The sequence below is a fragment of the Rhinatrema bivittatum genome, chromosome 1 (genome assembly GCF_901001135.1).
Source record: "Rhinatrema bivittatum chromosome 1, aRhiBiv1.1, whole genome shotgun sequence".
Classification (NCBI taxonomy): domain Eukaryota; kingdom Metazoa; phylum Chordata; class Amphibia; order Gymnophiona; family Rhinatrematidae; genus Rhinatrema; species Rhinatrema bivittatum.
The window spans coordinates 608,897,441-608,921,743 of record NC_042615.1 but is presented as its reverse complement, the minus strand read 5'-3'; the positions used below and the strand labels follow the sequence as shown (position 1 = coordinate 608,921,743).

At 43.3% G+C, this 24,303-nt stretch overlaps 1 protein-coding gene across 1 annotated transcript in view; it reads left to right on the top strand.

Moving 5' to 3' along the window:
* HSD17B4 (hydroxysteroid 17-beta dehydrogenase 4) overlaps nucleotides 1–24,303 on the top strand; it is a 424,146-nt gene that overhangs the window by 223,577 nt on the left and 176,266 nt on the right. The window lies entirely within an intron of this gene.

The following is a 24,303-nucleotide window of genomic DNA, read 5'->3' as shown; positions in this document are numbered from 1 at the left end:
GTGGCCTTCATAATTCAATTATTTGTGTAGGTTTATTCATTCAGTACTGTGTGGAATAATTTCAAGGGCTTGGATGAGTCATGGTTGCTCCAGTTACTAATTTTCCTAGTTGAATGTTCTCAGTAAGACTTAAGAACATAAGTTTTGCCGTACAGGTTCAGACCAAAGGTCTTTCAAGCCCAGTATCCTGTTTCCATCCATGGCCAATCCAGGTCACAAGTACCTGGAAGGATCCTAAAGGGTAGATAGATTGCATGCTGCTTATCCCAGGGATAAGAGGTGGATTTCTGCTACTCGTTTATGGACTTTCCTCCAGGAACTTGTCCACATCTTTTTTTTAAATGCAGCTACACTAACAGCTTTCACCACATCCTTTGGCAACCCATGGCTACTCTCGAGCGACCATATAGCTACTATAGCCTCTCTCACTTCACCTTTTAACCATGCCTGTAGTCGTTTGGCCTTCCTTCCACTTTTGCTAATGCATGGAAAGCATGTGGGCTGGACTTCCAAGATGGTATGTATAAACAATGTCCATGCCTGACGTAAACTCTTAACTTTTGCAGCTGCTCTTAGGATAGTAACTTTTAAACAGGTCTCCGGGCACAAATGTGCGTGTGTTTGTCGGCCCGCAGCCATTTTCTAACATATGTGCACATATTATTAAAAAAAAAAAGCCTGTCCTTGTGCACTTGTGCTAGCAACTTTAAGTGGATGCGTGCCTATGAGCACAAATGCTGCTTCTACCGCTTAAGTGGGGGGATTTTCATAGACTCATGCCGACGCCATTATTAGTTTTCCTAGTTTGTTCCCAGTTTGGCCAGGTAAGGGCTAGGACTTCCAGACCCCCCTAGTTTATTAGCCTCCCTTCACCCCTTTTAGCCCCGACCTTTAAATCCCACTGATCTACCTAGAAATCTTTGTTTTACAACTTGCATGCCATCCATAGCAGAAGTAAAGTTACGCGGCAGGGGACCCCAGCGCACACCTGTGCATGTAAGTATTTACGTGCTAATTTCAATGTGGATTCTAGAAAAGCCCATGCCACGCCCCGACCACGTCCATGCCCTACGCCTTTTTTTGAACTTTACATTTGTGCAGGTAGCAAAAAGTACACGCATACTCGGTCGGCTCCCAGTTTTGGCATGCACCGGCCTTCTAAAATTCACTCTCATCCTTCTGAAAGTTAAATGCTGTCGCAATATATTTCTTTAATGCCCTTCCTTCAATTATTAATTCAAATTTGATGAGTTGTGATCCCTGTTTCCAAGTGGCTCCAACACTGTTACCTCTTGCACAGAATCCTGTGTTCCACTAAGGACTAGGTCCAAAGTCATTTCTACTCTTGTTGGTTCTTGTGCCAGCTGCTCCATGAAGAGGTCATTTATTTCATCTGGGAATTCTACCTCTCTAGCATGTCTTTGTGACATTCATCCAGTCAATACGGGGGTAATTGAAATCGCCCATTATTACTGTGCTGCTGGTTTTGTTAGCTTCCCTAATTTCTTTTAGCATTTCATTGTCTGTTCATTCTGGCCAAGTGGACAGTAATTCACCCCCAGTGCTATTTTATTCCCCTTTTCACCTGGAATTTCTATCCATAAAGATTCAACATTGCATTTTGTTTCCTGCAGAACTTTTATCCTGTTAATGCTCTCTTTAATATATAATGCCACCCCTGTACCAATTTGATCCATTCTATCATTTAGATATAATTTGTACTCTGGTATCACGGTGTCCCATTGGTTATCTTCCTTGCACCAAGTCTCTGAAATGCTAATTATATCACTCGTCAACCAGTGCTATAAACTCTCTTGCCCATCCTATTTTTTTAGATTTCTAGCATTTGTATACAGGTACTTGTGATTTGGATTGGCCACTGTTGGAAATAGGATGCTGGGCTTGATGGACCCTTGGTCTGACCCAGTGTGGCATATCTTATGTTCTTAACAGGCGCAGCAGTACGTATATGCAGCTAACAGGCCGCCGCATCATGAAGCGGCCAGTTTTAAAAGGCGACTTTGTGTGTAACTGTGGGCCCTACCCGGGACTGACCATTCCCTCCCCCTTTTCTGCACCCTTTTTTTTTTAGCTTGCATACATGCATATAATTAGCAGCTTTTAAAATATGCATTGGTCATGCGTGGCCCACATACTCGCCTATATGGGCCTTTTAGCGCGAGCAAAGATTTTAAAATTCAGCCTAGAGAGAGAGAGAATGTATGACTGAGTCCAGGAACCAAGTCTTCCATTACAAAAAAAAAAAAAAAAAGAAAAGATTGTGACCCAAAATTGAAAAATCTGCAAGCTATTCTTTTGTTCTGTCACCTGTTTCCAGTCTTACTCACGTGTGGGCAGGAGGGAGTGGCGAGGTCCTTTCCTAGGCTGGTCCCAGGGTGGGAGGCAGTGGCAAGGTCTTTTATTTTTTGTTCCAAACAGAGGGAGGGGAAATTCTGTGCAGGGCTGGCCAGGAGAAGAGGTTCCATGGGGGCAAGAGATTTTTGTGCATTTCACTCTGGTCCATGTATATAGTATGTGTAACAGTGAGAAATTTGGGGGACATTAGTTATATTTATTTCCTTCATTATTTGAAATGTCAGAAAATGTGGTCAAGGCTAATAGTATACATGAGTTTAAAAAAGGTTTGGGCAAGTTTCTGGAGGCTCCCATTAATAATTATTAGCCAAATAGACTTGGGTGTCTCAGCTGCTTACTGTTGGGATAAAGCAGTATAAGACAGGGTATCCGATTGGGATATGTTGGGTATTTCCAAATGAGCCAGTATGGCCACTGTTGGAGACAGGATATTGGGCATGATGGACCATTGGTTGGATTCTGCCTGGCATTTCTTATGCATCTTAATGAGATCAGTATGTTATGCACTAGGAATCTTTTCCCCCTGGGTTCTTATGTCCCAGTTGCAGAAAATCAGAGCAATATAAGAGCGACAGCAGAGAACCTCCTAAATAGTATTAATAATTAGAGATGTGCAATCGTTTATCACGAATTAGGCAATTACAATGAAATTGCCTAATTCGTAGTGGTTCGGGGGCCCCGAAACCCGAAAAGGATTTTCCCCGAACTTCGGGGAACTGTCAGAAAGTTTTCCCCGAACTTCGGGGAAACTTCGTTTTTCGGGTTTGTGTGGGGAGAGGGGCACTTTTTTTTTTTAAATTAAAAACCACCCCAAACATTAAGATTAAGTATAATACAACCACCCTCCCCCCATCCTGATCCCTCCCCAAGACTTACTAACATCCCTGGGGGTCCAGCGGGGTCCCGGGTTCCATTTGTCCCTCCGTGCCCGGTGTGCTACTGCAAGCCGTGCTCAAAATGGTGCCGAATAGCCTCTGAACTACTATGTCACAGGGGCTACCGGCGCCATTGGTCAGTCCCTGTCACATGGCCATCGGCGCCATCTTGTGCTCATACCATGTGACGGGGGCTGACCAATGGCGCCGGTAGCCCCTGTGACATAGTATGGGCAAAGGCTATCGGCGCCATTTTGATTCCTGGCATCCGACGGCACGCGTGCAGGAGATCGCTCCCGGACCCCCGCTGGACCCCCAGGGACTTTTGGCCAGCTTGGGGGGGCCTCCTGACCCCCCCCAAAGCTTGCCAATAATCCCTGGGGGTCCAGCGGGGGTCCGGGAGCGATTTCGTTGTCGGCTGCCAGGAATCAAAATGGCGCCGATAGCCTTTGCCCATACTATGTCACAGGGGCTACCGGCGCCATTGGTCAGCCCTTGTCACATGGTATGAGCACAAGATGGCGCCGATGGCCATGTGACAGGGGCTGACCAATGGCGCCGGTAGCCCCTGTGACATAGTTGTTCAGAGGCTATTCGGCACCATTTTGAGGAGCACGGCTTGCAGTAGCACACCGGGCACAGAGGGACAAATGGAACCCGGGACCCCGCTGGACCCCCAGGGATGTTAGTAAGTCGTGGGGGGGGGGGGGGGGTTGTATGTAATGTTTTAAAATGAATTTAAATGCTTGCGGTGAGTTTTTTTTTAGCTTTGTTTTCCGCTTCGAAGTATCCGAGTCAAAAAACGACCCGGTAGAAAAAAACGAAGCACATCTCTATTAATAATATGTTTGTATCAGCTGTCTTATATAAGACTTATAAACTAAGCAGCCATGGAACTGAAAGCAATACTAGTTTCCTTACCAGCATAAGACCCCTCTGCATGTGATTCTGTCAGTGACTAATTCTTGAATATCATGACAAGCTTGTGATGCCTTGCCTCTGGTCTTTTTTGCTAAATTAGTTCATCAGTGTTTTATTTTACTCTCTCTCCTGATTTCTTGTTCTCCCTCATTTTATACCCAGTTTAATTTTCCATGTCTCCATCTATTTGCTTTTGAATTTGCATAATGAAAAAATGTTACTTAGTGAAGTTCATATATTGTACCTGTCAGAAATTCACCAATGGCCTACTTTCCATTATCTTTGTGCTTTATTGGAATATCTTTGTGCTTTATACTTAGTGTTTCTATGAACCACATAATTATTTGCCGGGCCTGTGTCCTGTTACGACTCCCCCTCTGCAACAAAGTCAATGGTGAACAACATGTATTACAACAAAATTGGTTATAATCTGATGACTTAGATTCTGGGCCAGTGGGATTCATATAGTTTTCATTTTCAGCTCGAGGGAATGTATAGCTTCCGGAGCAGTTTTTGCTTTCCCAGATTCCTTTACTGATTCTTAGGTTGGTTCCATAAAGCTATTCATATAAGAACATAATATTTTCCCTACTGGGTCAGTCCAAAGGTCCATTAAGCCCAATTTCCTGTTTCGAACCGTGGCCAATTTAGTTCACGTGTTCTAGCAGATTCCCAGAAGCTAACAGATTCCATACTGCTTATCCCAGATTTAAGTAGTGGATTTCTCCAAGTCCACTTTAATAATGGTTTATGGACTTTTCCAACAGAAACTTGTCCAAACCTTTTTTTTTAAACCCAGCTCCAGTAACATCCTCTGGCAATGAATTCCAGAGTTTAACTATACATTGAGTGAAAAACTATTTTCTCCGAAGACGAGCAGGATGGTAGTCCTCACACATGAGTGACATCATCGGATGGAGCCCAGCACGGAATTTTGATCTCAAAGATTCTAGTACTTTTAAGCATGCCCTACTGAGCATGTGCAGCTGTAGTCCTCACCCTGCCCCTAGGCAGAGTCCCTCAGTAGGTTTTTTGTTTTTGTTTTTTTGAGTTGCAGCTGTTTTTCTTTGTTTTTCTCTTTCTTCTTTCCTCTGTCTGCCAGTCACATGGCAGGCCTTAGTTGCTGTGCAGTTTGGCAGGGTCTGTTTCTATTCCTAAACAAAATACTGTAGTTCAGTATCTGTGTCCTCCTTGCTCTGTCTGCTTTTGTACCTTTGTCAGGTGCTGACAGAACTGAATGAATGCAGTCTGTGGGTGATCAGTGTAGACTGCTGAGCCTGGGGACTTGCCTGAATTCTACCCAACCAGGAGTTCCATGTCGTTTCACCAATCAGTTGACATCGATAGAGGTTCAGACAGTGCAGCGATTGAGGACCACATTGTTCCTGTGGGGGGGAGAGCTCATTCTCCTCACATTCAAGGGAACTAGTCTCCATGGGCAGGAGCTCTGGATGATGTAGCCTCACTGATGATGTCATTCAGCTGGGTATTTAAACCCAGCCACGCTACTAGCCAGTGCCTCAGCAACAGGTCCTCTTGCTCCACGGTACATGTTACTATCCTTGTGTTCCTGACCTTGCCTTGCCTCGCCTCCAATTCTGTCCTGTCTCTTGCTCTCAGCCCTGCAGTGTCCTGGTCCCCTTACCAGCCTTGCTTTTTCTTGCTCCTGCCCCTTGCCTACCTTTGGACTGATCTCTTGTGCTTTCCTCTTGCCTGGCTTCTTATACTGCTAGAATGCTGCCTGCCCTGACTCCTGCTTAGTGTTCACTTTCTCCTGAACTCTACCTGCCCCAGTGCCTGCCTGGAACTTTACTCTGCCTGTTTTCTGTCAGCCCTGACCTTTGGCTTATGCTAGAACCTCCTCCTTGCTCATTGGTACCTTGCCTACATTTTGCCAGCCCCCAAACCCAAGGGCTCAACCTGCAGGGAAAGGGATTGATAACGGTGAAGACCAGAACCAGTCCCCTAGCATATCTGCCTATTGACGGCGTGGGCCTAGTGGGTTCACCTATTAGGCTGAGTCAATCAGGTCCTCAGTCCTAGGCCTTACCAACTGTGACACCATGGAGCAATAAAGACGCATTTCCTAGCATGTAGACAGATGGACTCAGGTTATGTCCCCTGCCAGCAGCTGGGAGACCGCGCAAGCTGACATCACAGTATATATGCTCCTGCAGTGACCCCAGCCTGCCAGTATTCTTCATCTCCAGCAGATGGTGGACGCGCATCTCCCTATAGGGATGCTTCGGGTTTTTTGGAAGGAGAAATTTGAATTCAGGCAAAGAGAGCCCCGCTCTCCTGTGGTGATACCAAAAGGTCCCTCCCCCAGTTGAGAATTCCTGAGGTGATTTCCATGGTCCCTCAGAGAGGTATGCCTTGGTCTGGTAGCTGGGTTTCCCAGCGTGGACTTAGCTGCTTGTTTAGCCGAAAGGCAGCGGGTACAGGAGGCCAAGCATGGCGGTGATGGCAGATGCCCTCTCCCCCCGCAGCTGGAGACCACCTTTGTACTCAGCCGGTAAGCGCTGAGCTCAGGTAAGGTTTAAAAAAAAAAAAAAAAAGGAATGTTTTACCTTCGAAAACAAGAGACAGAGGGGTTTTAGGACTTCCTCTGGTCTCCATGCTCAACACGCCATCCCGACATTCATTGCTGCTCCCCTTGGGGTTGGAGAACTGGGGCAGCCTGGCGGATTAAGCAGCCCTAGTGGGCTAGGCCCCACAATTAGGGTTTATGCTTGCATGCTGCGTGGTAGGCCGCAGTGGCATTTTCGCATGCTCCTTTGCATGCTTTGCTGCCCTCTTCAGGACATCGGTGTGTGTGCTCAGTTTTGGGCGTACCTTTTGCGTGCACAAATTTTGAACTGTTTCAAACGCTCTAGCTTGGCGCACATCTTTGTGTGTGTGTGCCTTCTTACTGTGCTTATTTCTCCAGTGCTTAATTTTAGTGCAGGTACATTTTTGAGCGCGAGCCATTCAGACGCACATTTACTACCACGATGGCACTGGTAAAGAAGAAGCCTAAGCACCTTTCTCTTTGTGTTGCCTGTCACATTAGGGCTTCTCAGCCTGACTCGTCTTCTAACATGTCAGCACTGTTCGGATGCTCAGGTAGTTGTCTTCCTCTGATTTTGCTAAGCCTGGCTCCTCCCATTCCGATGATGGGTTGGTTATGGCTTTGGCTGGAGGGATGCGAAAGCTTGGTTTTCCCTTGATTGACTTCTCTTCAGGAGAGGGCAGTTCCATGGGCCCCGATCCAGATACTTCTGGGCTTGGTCTGGATCTGGCTGCTTTTTTTGGGTGACATTTTTTCAAGGCTTACAAGTCTTTCTTCAGGCGCAGTCCTCTACTTCACCCAAGCCTGTCAGGTTGGACCCTCAGGCGGTGGCCACTCCCTTTTCTAGTTCTATGATTAAGTGGCAGAGCTCACATCTGTTCCCTGTGGGTATTCCCGACAGGAACCCAGATGACACTGATGAGGCAGATCTTCGTTCCCTGGAAGATGGGGAAATTCCTCCTGGACTGGAACCATATCGGACTATGTTGTGGTTCTTTCACAGAAATGAACTGCCAGCCCTGATTTCCCAGACTTTGAAGAAGCTGGGTGTTCCTGTTACTGATGCCATGTTGGAGCCGAAGAAGAATCCCATTTTGGTTTCCTTGCGGAAAGCCTCTTGTATTTTCCCTGTGATGGACGCCATTCAGGATGTAATTGATCTTGAATGGGATGCCACAGAGGCAAATTTTAAAGGGGTTCGGACATTGGTAGGCCTGTAGACCCTGGATCCAGCTGTGAAAGAGCATTTGCGTTTTCTCACTGGTATGTGCCATCTCTAAGCAGATGACTATCTCCATGGAGGGAGTGGCCTTGGAGGATGTGCATGATAGGAGGATTGAGTCTATCCTTAAGCAATGACTTTACAGATCGCATCCTGTTGTGCCCTAGTGGCGCAATCTTGTCTGCTTCTCTCTCAGGAGGTTGATAATTCTGGAGGGAATTCCAGAGCGGTTATAGAGCCCGCTGCCGCCTCTTTAGCAGTCGCAGGCTGCGATTTGGTCCATACCTCGGCCAGAGGAGTAGCTTTGATAGTGGTCAAATGTCAACTCTGGTTGCGAAATTAGTCAGCTGACGCAGCCTCCAAAGCTAACCTAACGAAGATGCATTTAAAGGCTCGCTCTTGTTTGGGAATGCGTTAGAGAAACTGGCCAGTAAGTGGGGTGAATCTTTGGTTCCTCAGTTGATGGAGGATAAGCAATTGCAGTGCCCCTCTGGTATGAAGGGTCATCTCCAGGGATCCAAGCAGTTTTGTTCCTACAGAGGGTTGACCTTTCAGAGGACTCAGTCTTTCAGTAGGTCTCAGTCTTTCAGTAGGTCTCAGTCGTTTCATCCCAGGCAGCCCAAGAGAGGAGCAGGCTTGGGTGGTGGATCTTCCCGAGCTTCCAGGTGAAGTTATGCCGACCCACGTTTGGAAACAAGAGATAGGGGGTTGCCTCTCTCTCTCTTTTATAAGAGGTGGGTCGAGATCACATCGGACCAGTGGGTCCTGGATGTGATACGAGAAGAATATGCGCTGGAATTTTACAGTATTCCTCTGGATGTGTTCATGGTGTTTCCTTGCCACTCCCCGCAGAAGAAGCAGGCAGTGGAGTCTGTTTCAAAGGCTCCTTAAGCTGAGGGATGTGGTTCTGGTGCCCCCGTCTCAAGAAAGTATGGGGCGATATTCCATTTATTTTGTTGGGCCCATGAAGGAGGGTTCCTTTTGTTCCATCCTGGATCTCAAAAGTGTCAGCCGTCATTTGAAGGTGACTCATTTTCACATGGAAACCTTACACTCTGTGATAATGGCAGTGCAGTCGGGGAAATTTCTGACCTCCCTTCATCTGTCCGAGGCTTACCTCCATATTCCCATTTGTTTGGAGCACCAACATTTTCTACATTTTCCGGTGTTGGGGCACCATTATCAGTTTTGGGCTCTGCCCTTTGGTCTAGCCACCACCCCCAGAGCATTTTCCAACATTATGGTGGTAGTAGCAGCAGAATTGAGAAGAGAAGGGATCCTGGTTTACCCATATTTGGACAATTGGCTGATTCAAGCCAAGTCTCAGGAAGAGAGCCGCCTGGTGACCCGCAAGGTGATCACCTAGTTGTAGGAGCCCTGTCAGGTAGTGAACCTGGCCAACAGCAGTCTTCAGCCATCTCAGTAACTGAAATATCTTGGTTCAACACAGGGCAGGCAAAGTTTTCCTGCCGGAAGTTCAGATTCAGAACTTGATGTCACAGGTGCGTCAGTTGGTGGACACTATATGCCCGACAGTGTGGTCTTATGTATAGGTGCTTGGTTTGATGGCGGCAACCCTGGAAGTGGTGCCATGGGCGAGAGTGCATATGCATCCTCTTCGACGCTCACTGCTGTCTCATTGGAACCTGCTATCTTGGGACTATTTAGTTCAGCTCCACTTGCCAATGGAAATCTGCTCTTGCCTCCAGGGGTGACTGCAGGAGGCTCATCTGAGAAAGGGAATTTCCTTGTCCTCCCCGACCTGGTTGGTACTCACAAATGATGCGAGTCTCCAGGGTTAGGGGTCTCACTGTCAGGAGCTGATGGCCCAAGGGTGTTGGAATGCCGAAGAGTCCTGCTGGAACATCAATTGCCTGGAAGCCCGGGCAGTCCAGTTGGCATGCTTGCAGCTCAGCCAAAGGCTGCAGGGTCAAGAGGTCCACATGATGTCTGACAATGCGACGATGGTGGCCTACAACAATCGCCTGCGAGGACCCAAGAGCTGGCAAGCGTCGCAAGAAATAGACCAACTTATGGAATGGCGAGAAGGACATCTACAGATGATCTCAGTCTCTCACAATGCTGGAAAAGACAACATAAGAGTGGACTTTCTCAGCAGGGGAGAGTCTGGACCCAGGATAATGGGTGTTGTCAGCCGAGGCATTTCCGCTGATAGTGGATTGCTGGGTCCTTCCATTTCTAGACCTGCTGGCAACAATGTGAAAGCTCCTTGATTCTGCAGTCGCAGGAGAAATCTGTGGTCCCTGGGCATAGATGTTCTCGTAAAGGTCTGGCCAGAAGATAGATTGCTTTGTGCCTTTCCTCTGTAGCCATTGCTGGGCAGGATAATTCGCAAAATCGAAGGCCACAGGGTGCTAGTACTCTTTGAGGTGCCTGACTGGCCCAGCTGTCCATAGTATGCAGATTTGCGAAGATTCCTGGTGGAGACCCCCTTCGTCTTCTACCGCACATGAATCTGTTAGAGCAGGGTCCAGTTCTTCATGAAGATCCGACTCTGTTCTGTCTTACGGTTTGGCCTTTGAGAGGGCTCGCCTGTTGAAGCGTGTATATTCTTCTGCGGTGATTGCTACCTTACTCTGTGCTCGGAAATTCTCCACTTCCTTAGCCTATCTGCGGGTTTGGAGAGTATTTATTTAAGGCCTAGTGTGAGGAGCGTGGTGTTCTTCCTCTTTCAGTTAACATCCCGCTCATTCTGGATTTTTTTGCAGGATGGGTTGAATGAAGGATTGGCCCTTAATTCCTTGAAGGTGCAGGTTCGGCTCTTGCCTGTTTCAGAGGTCTGGTGAATGGTGATTCCTTATGTCATCCTGATGTGGTCCATTTTTTGAAGGGAGTGAAGTATCTTAGGCCTCCCTAGAGTTTTCCGGTTCCCTTGTGGAGTCTTAACTTGGTGTTGGATTTTTTGGCGGGCCCTACGTTCTGACCACTACGTAACCTTTCCTTGCTGTTATTGACCTTGAAGACAGTGCTCCTGGTGGCTATATGTTCAGCCCTTCAAATGTCTGAGCTGCAGACCTTGTCTTGCTGGGACTCCAGGGGCATTACAGCTGTGCACTGTTTCATCCTTCCTGCCTAAAGTGGTCTCGGACTTCATTTGAATCAGTCCATCTTCTTGCCATCCCTGGATAAGGTCAGTGATGCGAAGGAGTATCGCTTCCTGTGCCCCTTGGATGTCAAGAGACTTATTGTGTGGTATCTGGAGGTTTCTGAACCTTTCTGGAAGATGGATCGCCTGTTTGTCCTCCACGGCGGAATTGAGCAGTGCACTCCAGCTTCAGGGGCTAAAGTAGCTTGCTGGATTAAGGAGGTGGTCACGGCCGTATATGTGGATGCTGAGAAGCCGTTGCCTACTCAGGTTCGGGCTCATTCCAACGGCTTTTCAGCATCCACAGATATGGCCATGACCACCTTAATCCAGCAAGCTACTTTAGTCCCTGAAGCTGGAGTGTACTGCTCAATTCCACCATGGAGGACAAACAGGCGATCCATCTTCCGGAAAGGTGTGGTCTTCGGAATTGTACATTGTATTCCAAATGAGGTCTCACCAGGGACTTATGAAGGGGCAATATCTTTTTTTTTTTTCCTGCTGATCATTCTGCTTCTTATGCATCCAGGCATCTTTCTGACTTTTGCTGTCACCTTAGCCACCTGTTTGGCCACCTTAAGATCATCCAATATGATCACTCCAAGATCACACACTTGTTTTATGCTTAGAAGAATTTCACTGCATATTCTGTACTGCTGCCTTGGGATTTTGCAGTTCAAGTGCATAAAATATTAGCTGCCAGACTCTAGAGCATTCCTTTGACTTTGCTAGATCCCTTCTCATGTTTTCCACACCTTCCTGTGATGGGGCAGCTGATGCCATTTGAAGTATGGCCACCACCAGGCCTGGAGCCTAGGAGGCACTCTGGGCTGCCATTAGACCACCAAGGCTTCAATGGTTAATGTTGTGGGGGTCCAGAAGGTGGGTAAGGATGGGGTCGGGGGTCTATCTTTGGGGGCCAAAATTTGTACTTTAAAGGGAGGAGTGGAGGTGGGGCCTCACCCAGGGTTTATATATTTTTTACTTTATTTTTAAGCTGCTGTTGCTTCCAGGGGTGGTGGAGGTGGGGCAGGAGAGGGGGTGGTGTCTATGGAGACTCCTGGGATTTTTGCTTTTCAGTGAGAGGGGTTACTCAAGGCTGAATAACCCCTTTAAGCGTTGGCAGCCTCACTATGCTGGGGCCACCATCATGTGCTTTTTGTTGGCACTTTACCACTGTGGTATTGTTCCTGGTGGTTTTTTACCACCAGGAACAATACCATGGGAGTCGCAAAGCGGCAGGGCCAATTACCGCCGCTTTATGACTCCCTCTGGGGAAAACGCTCTAACTTAATGAATAAGCCCGTAAGTTTGTACCTGAGGTAATAGAGGGTGAAGTGAATTGCACAAGGTCTCCAGGAACCTCAGTGGAAAACGCAGTACTTGAACCCTGTTTCCTGGTTCTCAGCCTGCTGTTCTAACCACTAGGCTATTTCTTCCTTTCTTCTTATCCTGTCCTTCCTGAATAGATTGTTGCCCAATATAACTGTATCCTAGTTGTGGTTTTCAGTGTACCTCTTCTCTGTGAAAATCGCTACATACAAATTAGTGTTTTCCATGACTACCTATAGATCTTTATAGGATTTTATTTCCTGTACTGTGAGCATTAGTGTACATGTTTCACTATAAATGTTTAAAGATTCATCTATCTGGATAATTTTACTTTGCTTAGGGCTTTGTTCATCCATCCCTGGGGATCCTAGTTTAAAACCCTGTTCAGTAGTTTTGCCAGTCTGTTCTGGAAGATGCTGCACTCCTTTGACAGGTGGACCATATCTCTGCACATCGTCCCATAGTCCAAGAAGCCATTAACATGTTCTTCTTCATTATAATTTTCATATTGATTCTCTGTTCTTCACTTAAAATCTTAATTCAGCAAAATAAATCCTTGACTGTTTGGAATTCTGTGCAGGGCTTCTATATCAGCTTGCAAGCTATGTTCAGCTGAAAGCTGAAAAGTCTTTATTGACTTCAGAAGTTTTCTATATTTGGCTTTCAGTTGTTTGTGTTTTTTTCCTAAAGCTACAGTGCTTTATCTTTTGTCTTGCTATTGTCAATAGCCTAGTGTCCAGCTGCTATTCCACTGGATGTGCAAACACTGTATGAAATACAGACAGAAATATGTAATTTAGTCAAGCCATTTGATTAGCTGAATGCCCCTTGGTACTTTATAATACCTGCTGCAATTGATATACATGGGCAGTGTTGCTCCTACTAGCTATGATTGGATAGAGTACAATGCTGTCCGTTTCTTTATTTATTGCTCTGTGCCTTAAAGCAAGGGAACATAACATAATAAACAGTTAGGAGTTACATAAGTGGAATTATAAGAAGTGGTGGAGTGCTTATAGATCAGAATAGGCAAGTTGGAAAAGATGGTTTTAGTTTAAACCAGAAGGTAAAAAGAGATGAGGTATGTTGGACCTTTTGAAAGGGCACTTGTTCCAAAGAGCTGGACATAGAAAAAAAACCATGAAAACATACAAAGGCTCATGTGGTAAGAGGTGCACAGCAGAGGATATAGTTGTAAATGCAAACAATAAAATGGTTAGTGATAAAGAGGAGAGGAAAGGTATTCAGGAAGAAGGCCATGAATGCATTTGTAAAGGATGGTTAATAGTTTAAATGTTGACTGATATTTAATAGGAATCTAATGTACACATACATGCCAAGGCTTCATAATTGTATATAAGATTTTGTTACTTTTGAATATGAACACATTTTTCATCCTGAAAATAATGTGCATGTGATTAGCTAACTATATACCTTTTTTATTCAAGGAATACAAACAATCCAAATTATACCCCAATAAAATATCAGCTGGCTCAACTGGGACCAAAACCTTTGCAATCTCGGCAAGAAATGATCTCAGTCCAGTAGATTTTACTCACAATACAAGACCACCAAAGATGTGTAAAGATACCCTTTCCATTAGAACCATGTCAAAATATAGGAGAATATTTAACCCTCATTTTTGTGGCCTTTCAGAAGTATGCAATCTATAAAAAACAAAAAAAAAAATGAAACAAACAAAAAAAACTCATCCATTTTTGTATGTTACCACTTATATACAATCACTTTAACAAAGAGAATTCTATATCTAGCCACTCACCCTCAGAAATACAGAAACCTAAATCTTTTCTCCATACTGATTTAAATTTCACTAATGCCTGCCGCTTTGAAACAAGAAGTAAGCTATACATTTTGGAAACTAACCCTTTATTACCCGATATATCTTCAAAAGCTTCTAAAATGTTTTTAATTCCCTTCCACAACCCAATTTGTAAGGCTTATTCGCAAACGGATCCATCAATTTGTATTTATTTGAATACAGAAATGTTCTGCATTTGGTGTTTATTTTAAAGATCGTGGATAGATGTAAACAGATTATTCACAAACATTTAACCATCATTTACAATCCCCTCTTCATTCCACTTGGGAAAAGTTTTTTTCGTAAAATGCTGAGGCAAATCAAGCTTCTGGCAAAGGAGAAAAAGTATAAGAGAAAGTAGTTAAATCCACAGATTTAGAAATGGCAAACCAAATATCAGTTGCTGAAGCAATTAAGGTCTGGATTTATCAAAATGTGAAAAGTATCGCATGCGATAGGAAAAGGGGCATGTTTTATGGTAATAGGCAGTTTATCGCAAAGTGCACTAATACCTATACGAAACACTAACCTTTTCACACTTTACGATGCATTTTGGAATTGTATTTCCTGCATATAACCACTGGGTGGACCATTTTTAGTAGTTTTGAAGCTCCCCGAGAACCAGCCTAGCTATCAGGGCCAGAGAGAGAGAGCACCTAGCCATAATGCCCTCACACTATATAGGTATTTATATCTCTATGGGAAGCCCACCTAGTAACTCGAGGTGAGGTTTAGGTATTAGTGTAAGGGTTAAGGGCCTCTTTGACATTCAAAGTGAGATGTACGAACAGCATAGTGCTCTCTTGTAAAGATTTGAGGACCTTTGGAGTGAGGAAACTCAGCCAAAGATGAGATTTGTGCAATGTTCTCTCAACCTAGCTTGATGGACTCTCTACCTGGGTAACATCAAGCTAGGTTGAGAGAACATTGCATAAATCTCATCTTTGGCTGAGTTTCCTCACTCCGAAGGTCATCAAATCTTCACAAGAGAGCACTGTGCTGTTCGTACGTCTCACTTTGAATGTGAAAGTGGCTCCTAACCCCTACACTAATACCTAAACCTCACCTCGAGTCCTCTTCCCATATTATGGCTAGTCTCTCTCCCTCTCCCTCTCTCATAGCTAGGCTGGCCCTCCGGGAGCTTCAAAACAACTAAATCCGGCATGGGCAAAAACATCGCAATCTGCAATAAAGTCCTAATGCTAATGAAAAAGGTGTAGTTAAAATCAGCGTTAAAACTGTGCGATAGGGCTTCGCAAAACTGTGAGCCCAGCCCACTCCCGCCCCTAACTCATCCTCTTTTTCAGATTTGCATCGCACTATGCGTTATGGTGCTATCACAGGCGTTAAAGGGTTTTCGCATGCGAAAACGCCATAACGCGATTCGATAAATGACCCCCTAAGTGATCATAACACAAATTCTTCCTACATTCTTTCAGTAACCAAAGAAACTGTATAAACTTATCTAGTACCATTTCGTTTTCCATCTGAATTCAGTGCTTTACTGGATCTTCATGTAACCACTGAACAATACTTTTCAATATAACAGCTCAACAGTAAAGCTTAAAATCGGGTAATTCCAAGCCCCCCCCCCCCCCCCCTCTCAATCTTCCACAAGCAAATTACACTAATGGACACTCTGGGCTTCTTATTCTGCCAGACAAATTTAGTCACTACTCTAGTAATTTAAAAAAAATTGCCAGTATTTCAAACAAAAAGGATAATCTGGGAAAGATATATTCATTTTAATATATATCTTGCGAAGCCCTAGAACTTGCATCTGTGAATATGCTCTCGCGTCTAGTTTAATTTTAGCAAGCAAAAGAAGGAAAGTAAGCATATGTAATTTACTTATCTTAGATGGTATGCTAACTCCCAAGTATTTGATTGAATACTTGCACCATCTATAAGAAAACATTTTTTTTAACCTTTATTTTCAAATCTATTGCAACCCTTGATATACTAGTTTACTCTAATTGATTCTGTAAGCAGAAATATGGCTAAATTCTTTAATGGCCTTTATTAAAATGTTCAGAGAATTATTAGGTCTTTGTACATAAAGTAAGACATCATATATTTATTTATTTAAAAATATTTCTTAATAGTCTTCCTGATTACATTCCTCAAAGTGATTTACAACAAAAATTAAAACATATTATAAACAACAAATGAATGCTTTAAAGCTATATATCATAAAAACAATTCACTCAGTAGGCCAATATTAGCTGACAGTCCTTTTCCCCTAAAGTTCCTGGATGGAATAAATGACAGTTTTATGGAGCAATTGGTTCAAGAACCAATGAGAGAGGGAGCAATTTTAGATCTAATTTTCAGTGGAGCACAGGATTTGGTGAGAGGTAATTGTGGTAGGGCTGCTTGACAATAGTGATCATAATATGATCAAATTTGAATTAATGACTGGAAGGAGGACAGTAAGCAAATCCACGGCTCTCATGTTAAACTTTCAAATGGGGAAACTTTGATAAAATGAGAAAAATAGTTAGAAAAAAACTGAAAGGAGCAGCTACAAAAGTAAAAAGGGTGCAAGAGGCGTGGTCATTGTTAAAAAAAACAAACCCAAAAAACCCCCCAAAAACCATCCTAGAAGCACAGTCTAAATGTATTCCACACATTAAGAAAGGTAGAAAAAGGGCAAAACGATTATCGACATGGTTAAAAGGTGAGGTGACAGAAGCTATTTTAGCCAAAAGATCTTAATTCAAAAATTGGAAGAAGTATCCAACAGAAGAAAATAGGTTAATGCATAAGCGTTGGCAAGTTAAATGTAAGACATTGATAAGATAGGCTAAGAGAATTTGAAAAGAAGTTGGCCATAGAGGCAAAACCTCACAGTAAAATCTTTTTAGATATATCTGAAGCAGAAAGCCTGCAAGGGATTTAGTCGGACCATTAGATGAGTGAGGGGTTAAAGGGGCATTTAGAGAAGATAAGGCCATCGCGGAAAGATTAAATGATTTCTTTCCTTCAGCGTTTACTGAAGAGGATGTTGGGGAGATAACCCGTACTGGAGAAGGTTTTCATGGGCAATGATTCAGATGGACTGAACCAAATCATGGTGAACCTAGAAGATGTGGTAGGCCTGATTGACAAACTGAAGAGTAGTAAATCCCTGGACCAGATGGTATACACCCCAGGGTTCTGAAGGAACTAAAAAATGAAATTTCAGATCTATTAGTAAAAATTTGTGACCTATCAATAAAATCATCCATTGTACCTGAAGACTGGAGGGTGGCTAATTTAACCCCAATATTTAAAAAGGGCTCCAGGGGAGATCCGGGAAACTATGGACCAGTTAGCCTGACTTCAGTGCCAGGAAAAATAGTGGAAAGTGTTCTAAATATCAAAATCACAGAACATATAGAAAGACATGGTTTAGTGGAACAAAGTCAGCATGGCTTTACCCAAGGCAAGTAAGTCTTGCCTTACAAATCTGCTTCACTTTTTTGAAGGAGTTAATTAACATGTGGATAAAGGTGAACCGGTAGATGTAGTATACTTGGATTTTCAGAAGGCATTTGACAAAGTTCCTCATGAGAGGCTTCTAAGAAAACTAAAAAGTCATGGGATAGGTGGTGATGTCCTTTCATGGATTACAAACTGGCTAAAAGACAGGAAACAGAGAGTAGGATTACATGGACAATTTTCTCAGTGGAAGGGAGTGGGCAGTGGATTGTCTCAGGGATCTGTATTGGGACCCGTACTTTTCAATATATATATAAATGATCTGGAAAGCAATAAGACGAGTGAGGTAATCAAATTTGCAGATGATACAAAATTGTTCAGAGTAGTTAAATCACAAGCAGATTGTGATACATTGCAGGAAGACCTTGTGAGACTGGAAAACTGGGCATCCAGATGGCAAATGAAATTTATTGTGGAGAAATGCAAAGTGCTATAGTTACACAATGTAAGGTTCCAAATTAGGAGCTACCACCCAAGAAAGAGATCTAGGCGTCATAGTGGATAACACATTGAAATCGTCAGTTCAGTGTGCTGCGGCAGTCAAAAAAGTAAACAGTTGGGAATTGTTAGAAAGGGAATGGTGAATAAAACGGAATATGTCATAATGCTTCTGTATTGCTTCATGGTGAGACCGCACCTTGAATACTGTGTACAATTCTGGTCGCCGCATCTCAAAAAAGATATAGTTGCGATGGAGAAGGTACAGAATGATAAAGCAGATGGAACAGCTCCCCTATGAGGAAAGACTAAAGAGTGTTAGTACTTTTCAGCTTGGAGAAGAGACGGCTGAGGTGGGATACCATAGAGGTCTTTAAAATCATGAGAGGTCTAGAACGGGTAAATGTGAATCGGTTATTTACTCTTTTGGATAATAGAAGGACTAGGGGGTACTCCATGAAGTTAGCATGTGGCACATTTAAAACTAATCGGAGAAAGTTCTTTTTTACTCAGCGCACAATTAAACTCTGGAATTTGTTGCCAGAGGATGTGGTTAGTGCAGTTAGTGTAGCTGGGTTTAAAAAAGGATTGGATAAGTTCTTGGAGGAGAAGTCCATTAACTGCTATTAATTAAGTTGACTTAGAAAATAGCCACTGCTATTACTAGTAGCAGTAACATGGGATAGACTTAGTTTTTGGGAACCTGCCAGGTTCTTATGGCCTGGATTGGCCACTGTTGGAGACAGGATGCTGGGCTTGATTGACCCTTGGTCTTACCTAGTATGGCATGTTCTTATGTTCTAATCCTGCTCACTTGTCAGGCCAATGACATAAGGCATGTTTTTAATTTCTTTCGAAAATTCAGTTTCCTTCTTTTTCCTAAGATCTCGTGGTAGACTATTCCACATGCTTGGTACCATAAATGAGAATGATCTATTTGCCATCTATTGCTGTTTAAACCTTGTGCAAATATTGCATTTCTATTGCCTTGAACTATCTGGTCCCATTATACCAATAAACTCTGGATGAGTTCTTATCCTAATATAAAAGGGTTCCATAGTCAAAGCAAATAGAAGGGACAATAAAGAACAACCCGGCCTTGTTCATCTATATAGGGTAAGTTTCTGTGACAACCTACCATTAACTTTAACTTGTACTTGTGGATTCTAATACAAACTCCAAATCCATAATAAATAAATAAATAAATAACCAAATCCAAAATGCTGTAGAGTTGTTTGAAGGTAGGCCCACTCAACATAATCAAACACCTTTTCCACATCTAAGGAAACCCTCACCTCATGCTCAATTGATCTGGAAGCATGTTCTACCAAGTAAATAGTACACAGAATGCTAGCCCTCCCTTGACGCCCTTTAATAAAACCCATTTGATCTCTATGAAACTAGGAAGAAGAGCTTTGATTCTGCTGGCCAAGACTGTAGCTAAAATTTTTATATCCTAATTCGATAAAGAAATCGGCTTATAAGAACCACATTCAAGGGATTCTTACCAACTTTATAAATAACTGAAATTGATGGCAGTAGCATTGAATGTGCAAGTACCTCTTCATGCAAAACACTATTGAATAGAGCTGCTAATCCTGGAGCTAATGTGTTAGAGAAAGTCTCTTAAGAAAAATTGTGCTATCCATCCATCTATCTCAGGACTCTCTCCTAATCTTAGATAATTTATTGTACTTTCTACTTCATGCATTTGAGGTAGTTCTTTAGAGCTTAAATAATTCTCTATATCACTCTGACTTGCCTTTAAAATCTAAAGCATTAAGAAGATAAGAAATTGCATACTGAGTCAGACCAAGGGTCCATCAAGCCCAGCATCCTGTTTCCAACAGTGGCCAATCCAGGCTACAAGTACCTGGCAAGTACCCAAAAACTAAGTAACTCCCATGCTACTGATGCTGGTAATAGCAATGGCTATTTTATGTCAACTTGATTAATAGCAGGTAATTGACTTCCCCTCCAACAACTTATCCAAACCTTTTTTTTAAAACCAGCTACACTACTGCACTAACTACATCCACAAACTCCAGAGTTTAATTGTGAGTTAAGTGAAAAAGAATTTTCTCTGATTAGTTTTAAATATGCTACATGCTATAACTTCATGTACTGCTTGTTAGTCCTTCTATTTTCCGAAAGAGTAAATAACAGATTCACATTTACCCATTCTAGACCTCTCATGATTTTAAAGACCTCTATCATATCCCCCCTCAGCTGTCTCTTCTCCAAGCTGAACAGCCCTAACCTCTTACCTCATAGGGAAGCTGTTCCATCTCCTTTATCATTTTGGTCTCCCTTCTCTGTATCTTTTCCATCGCAACTATATCTTTTTTGAGATGCGGCGACCAGAATTGTACACAAATTTCAAGGTGTGGTCTCACCATGGAGCGATAGAGGCATTATGACATTTTGTTTTATTCACCATTCCCTTCTTAATAATTCCTAACATTCTATTTGTATTTTTAGTGCTGCAGCACACAGAGACGACTATTTCAATGTATTATCCACTATGACACCTAGATCTCTTTCCTGGGTGGTAGCTCATAATATGGAACCTAACATCGTGTAACTATAGCATGGGTTATTTTTCCCTATATGCATCACCTAGCACTTATCCACATTAAATTTTATCTGCATTTGGATGCCCAGTTTTCCACACTCACAAGGTGGTCCTGCAATTTATCACAATCTGCTTGTGATTTAAATACTCTAAATAATTTTGTATCTGCAAATTTGATTATCATTTATAAATATATTGAAAAGCAAGGGTCCCAGTACAGATCCCTGATGTACTTCATTGCCCGCCCCCTCCACAGACAAAATTGTCCATTTAATCCTACTCTCTGTTTCCTGTCTTTTAGCCAGTTTGTAATCCACGAAAGGACATCTCCACCTATCCCATGATTTTTTGGTTGTTTTAGAAGTCTTTCATGAGGAACTTTGTAAAATGCCTTCTGAAAATCCAAATACACTACATCTACTAGTTGACCTTTATCTACATGTTTACTAACCACTTAAAAAAAAAAAAAAAAAAGTGGAGCAGATTTGTGAGGCAAGACTTGCCTTGGGTAAAGCCATGCTGACTTTGTTCCATTAAACCATGTCTTTCTATATGTTCTGTGATTTTGATCTTTAGCACACTTTCCACTATTTTTCCTGGCACTGAAGTCGGGTTAACTCGTCTGTAGTTTCCTGGATCGCGCCTGGAGCCCTTTTTAAATATTGGGGTTACATTAGCCACCCTCCAGTTTTCAGGTACAATGGATGATTTTAATGATAGGTTACAAATTTTAACTATTAGATCTGAAATTTCATTTTTGAGTTCCTTCAAAACCCTGGGATGTATACCATCCGGTCCAGGTGATTTACTACTCTTCAGTTTGTCAATCAGGCCTACCACATCTTCTAAGTTCACCGTGATTTGATTCAGTCCATCTGATTCATTACCCATGAAAACCTTCTCCGGGATACGTATCTCCCCAACATCATCTTCAGTAAACACCGAAGGAAGGAAATCATTTAATCTTTCTATGATGGCCTTATCTTCTCTAAGTGCCCCTTTAACCCCTCGCTCATCTAATTGTCCAACTAAATCCCTCGCAGGCTTTCTACTTCAGATATATTTATAATTTCTACTGTGAGTTTTTTGCGTCTACAGCCAACTTCTTTTCAAATTCTCTTAGCCTGCCTTATCTATGTCTTACATTTAACTTGCCAACACTTATGCTTTATCATATTTTCTTCTGTTGGATCCTTCTTCCAATTTTTGAATGAAGATCTTTTGGCTAAAATAGCCTCTACATCTCACCTTTTAACCATGCTGGTAAATGTTTTGCTTTCCTTCCACCTTTCTTAATGTATGGAATACATCTGTACTGTGCTTCTAGGATGGTATTTTTTTTTTTTTAACAATGTCCATGCCTCTTGCATACTTTTTACCTTTGTAGCTGCTCCTTTGATTTTTTTCCAGCTATTTTTCTCATTTTATCAAAGTATCCCTTTTTAAAGTTTCTTGCTAGCGCTGTGGATTTGCTTACTGCCACCTTCCACTCATTCATTTGAATTTGATGATCATATGATCACTATTGCCAAGCGGCCCCACCACCGTTAGAAATTGAACAAAAGCATTACAAATTCACTTATTTTCCCAAGAACATTGCCATCTACAGTTCTAAAAGGGTTAAATGAACTATTATTCATACTTGCTTTAGGATGAATATTAACAGCTTATCCTTCTTGTTATACTTATAATATTTGTTTTACCCTGAGGGCCTGATAAAACAGAGTGCACTCAGCAGAGCACAGTTTTATCCTTAGTAATATAAACATTTTTTGTGCCCAGATGTTACTCCCAAAGCAGCAGAGTCTAGTATTTTCGCATAGAAATCCCATGCTGATGAAGGTATTAACTATTACCCCCCCCAATGCAGAGCAGGTCCGGTGGAAGCATTAGGTGGATTAGACAGCCATCTTGAGTGCCACAGTCTTGGGGCCGGCACAGCAAAGACGTCTCCTTCCTGCTGGTGGAGGCCCAGAAGAGGAAGTAGTATCGTGTGGGCCTGTGCCGGTGGGAAAGAGATGCAATCATTGCAGTAGGAGCAGGTTCAAGCCGCTTCTGGCCTATGAAATGAGGAGAGGTAGGACGCCGAGCAGTGAAGGGTTCAGTGAGGCTGAGGAAAAGTGGAGGAGCTCCAGCAGTGGCGGGGCCATGGAGACAATGAAACAAGGCAGAACAAGAGCTTCAACAGCAGTGGGCCTTCGGTGTGGAAGAGAGGAGGAGACTGAGCAGTGGCAGGCCTGAAGGCAGTAGAGCAGGAGCAGCCCTGGCCCAAACGAGAAGGAGGCTGTTGCTGCAGCTTGTTCTTCCAGAGGGAGGGGGAAGAGTGCGCGTGTGTATGTGCGTGGTAAGAGCATGTGTATGTATATGTGAGATCTAATGTGTTTACGTGAGCATGTTTGTGAGAAAGAGAGGAGAAAGTTTGTGTGCACAATCACCACAGCCTCCCTCCCCCACTTGCTAATCCATAACATTCTCAGTGCATCTGGAAATCAAAGGTTCCTAGGGATACAGAGCAGGGGATATTTTGTTGTTATTAGTTTTAATTGTCTGCTGTTTTGAAATAATTTATTGACATTTGGAATATTTCTAAAAATTTTAGAATTATTACTTAATGAATATGATACACTGTGTAGCAAGAACATCCACTGTTGTGGATACATAGTTTTTAACTGTGTGTGCGGAGGGATAGGAGAGGGGGTTGCAAAGCTGTAAAGTTTGCCTAGGACTCCAAATACCCTTGCACCAGACCTAATGTAGAAGGGTGCACTGGTTTAATTCAGTTTTTCTTAGCAATGGAAATTTTACTACGGGTCAGAGATGGAGTAATGTTTCCAGCACTTTTGATGGGCAGAAGCCAGAGTTCCGGCGCCGGGATCTGTAATCGGGATTTATGTGCAGAAAGCATGCTTTGCACACACAATGCATGTGTTTTGTGCGCTGGGCACACGTTTAAATTTGGCTCATGTGCACATTGTTCAGTCAGTGCACTTTAACTCCCAATGCATTAGCACAACATTAGCTTGCTGCATTGGGAGTTAAAATAGTTTTTAAGTGGTGCATTAAGAAACTGAGCTGGGTTTCAATGCACAGTTTTAAACTACACCTTATTACATCAGACCCTGAATCATGCTGCCCCCCCCCCCCCCCCCCCCCCCATCATCTATTATTGACTTGTAGCACAAAGACATGCTGAACAAAATCTCTAACGGGCCGATAGAGTAAAGTCCACGGGAGAGTGGGCACACAGGCCACTCTCCTGTGCACGCGATTCAGTATGCAAATTAAGCCCCACGGTAAAAGGAGGCGCTAGGGACACTAGCGCGTCCCTAGCGCCTCCTTTTGGACCGGAGTGGCGGCTGTCAGCGGGCCGACGCTCAATTTTGCCGGCGTCTGTTCTCGAGCCCGCTGACAGCCACAGATTTAGAAACCGGACGCCGGCAAAATTGAGCATCCGGTTTTCGACCCGTGAGCCGCGGGCCGACTTCAAATTTTTTTTTTTTACTTTCAGTAACTTTCGGGACCCCAGCATAAATGCTTTTGAAACCATACCATGGGCAAGCATTTTGGGGCTTTTTGCACTTCATTCCAGCTGACATTTTTTTTTT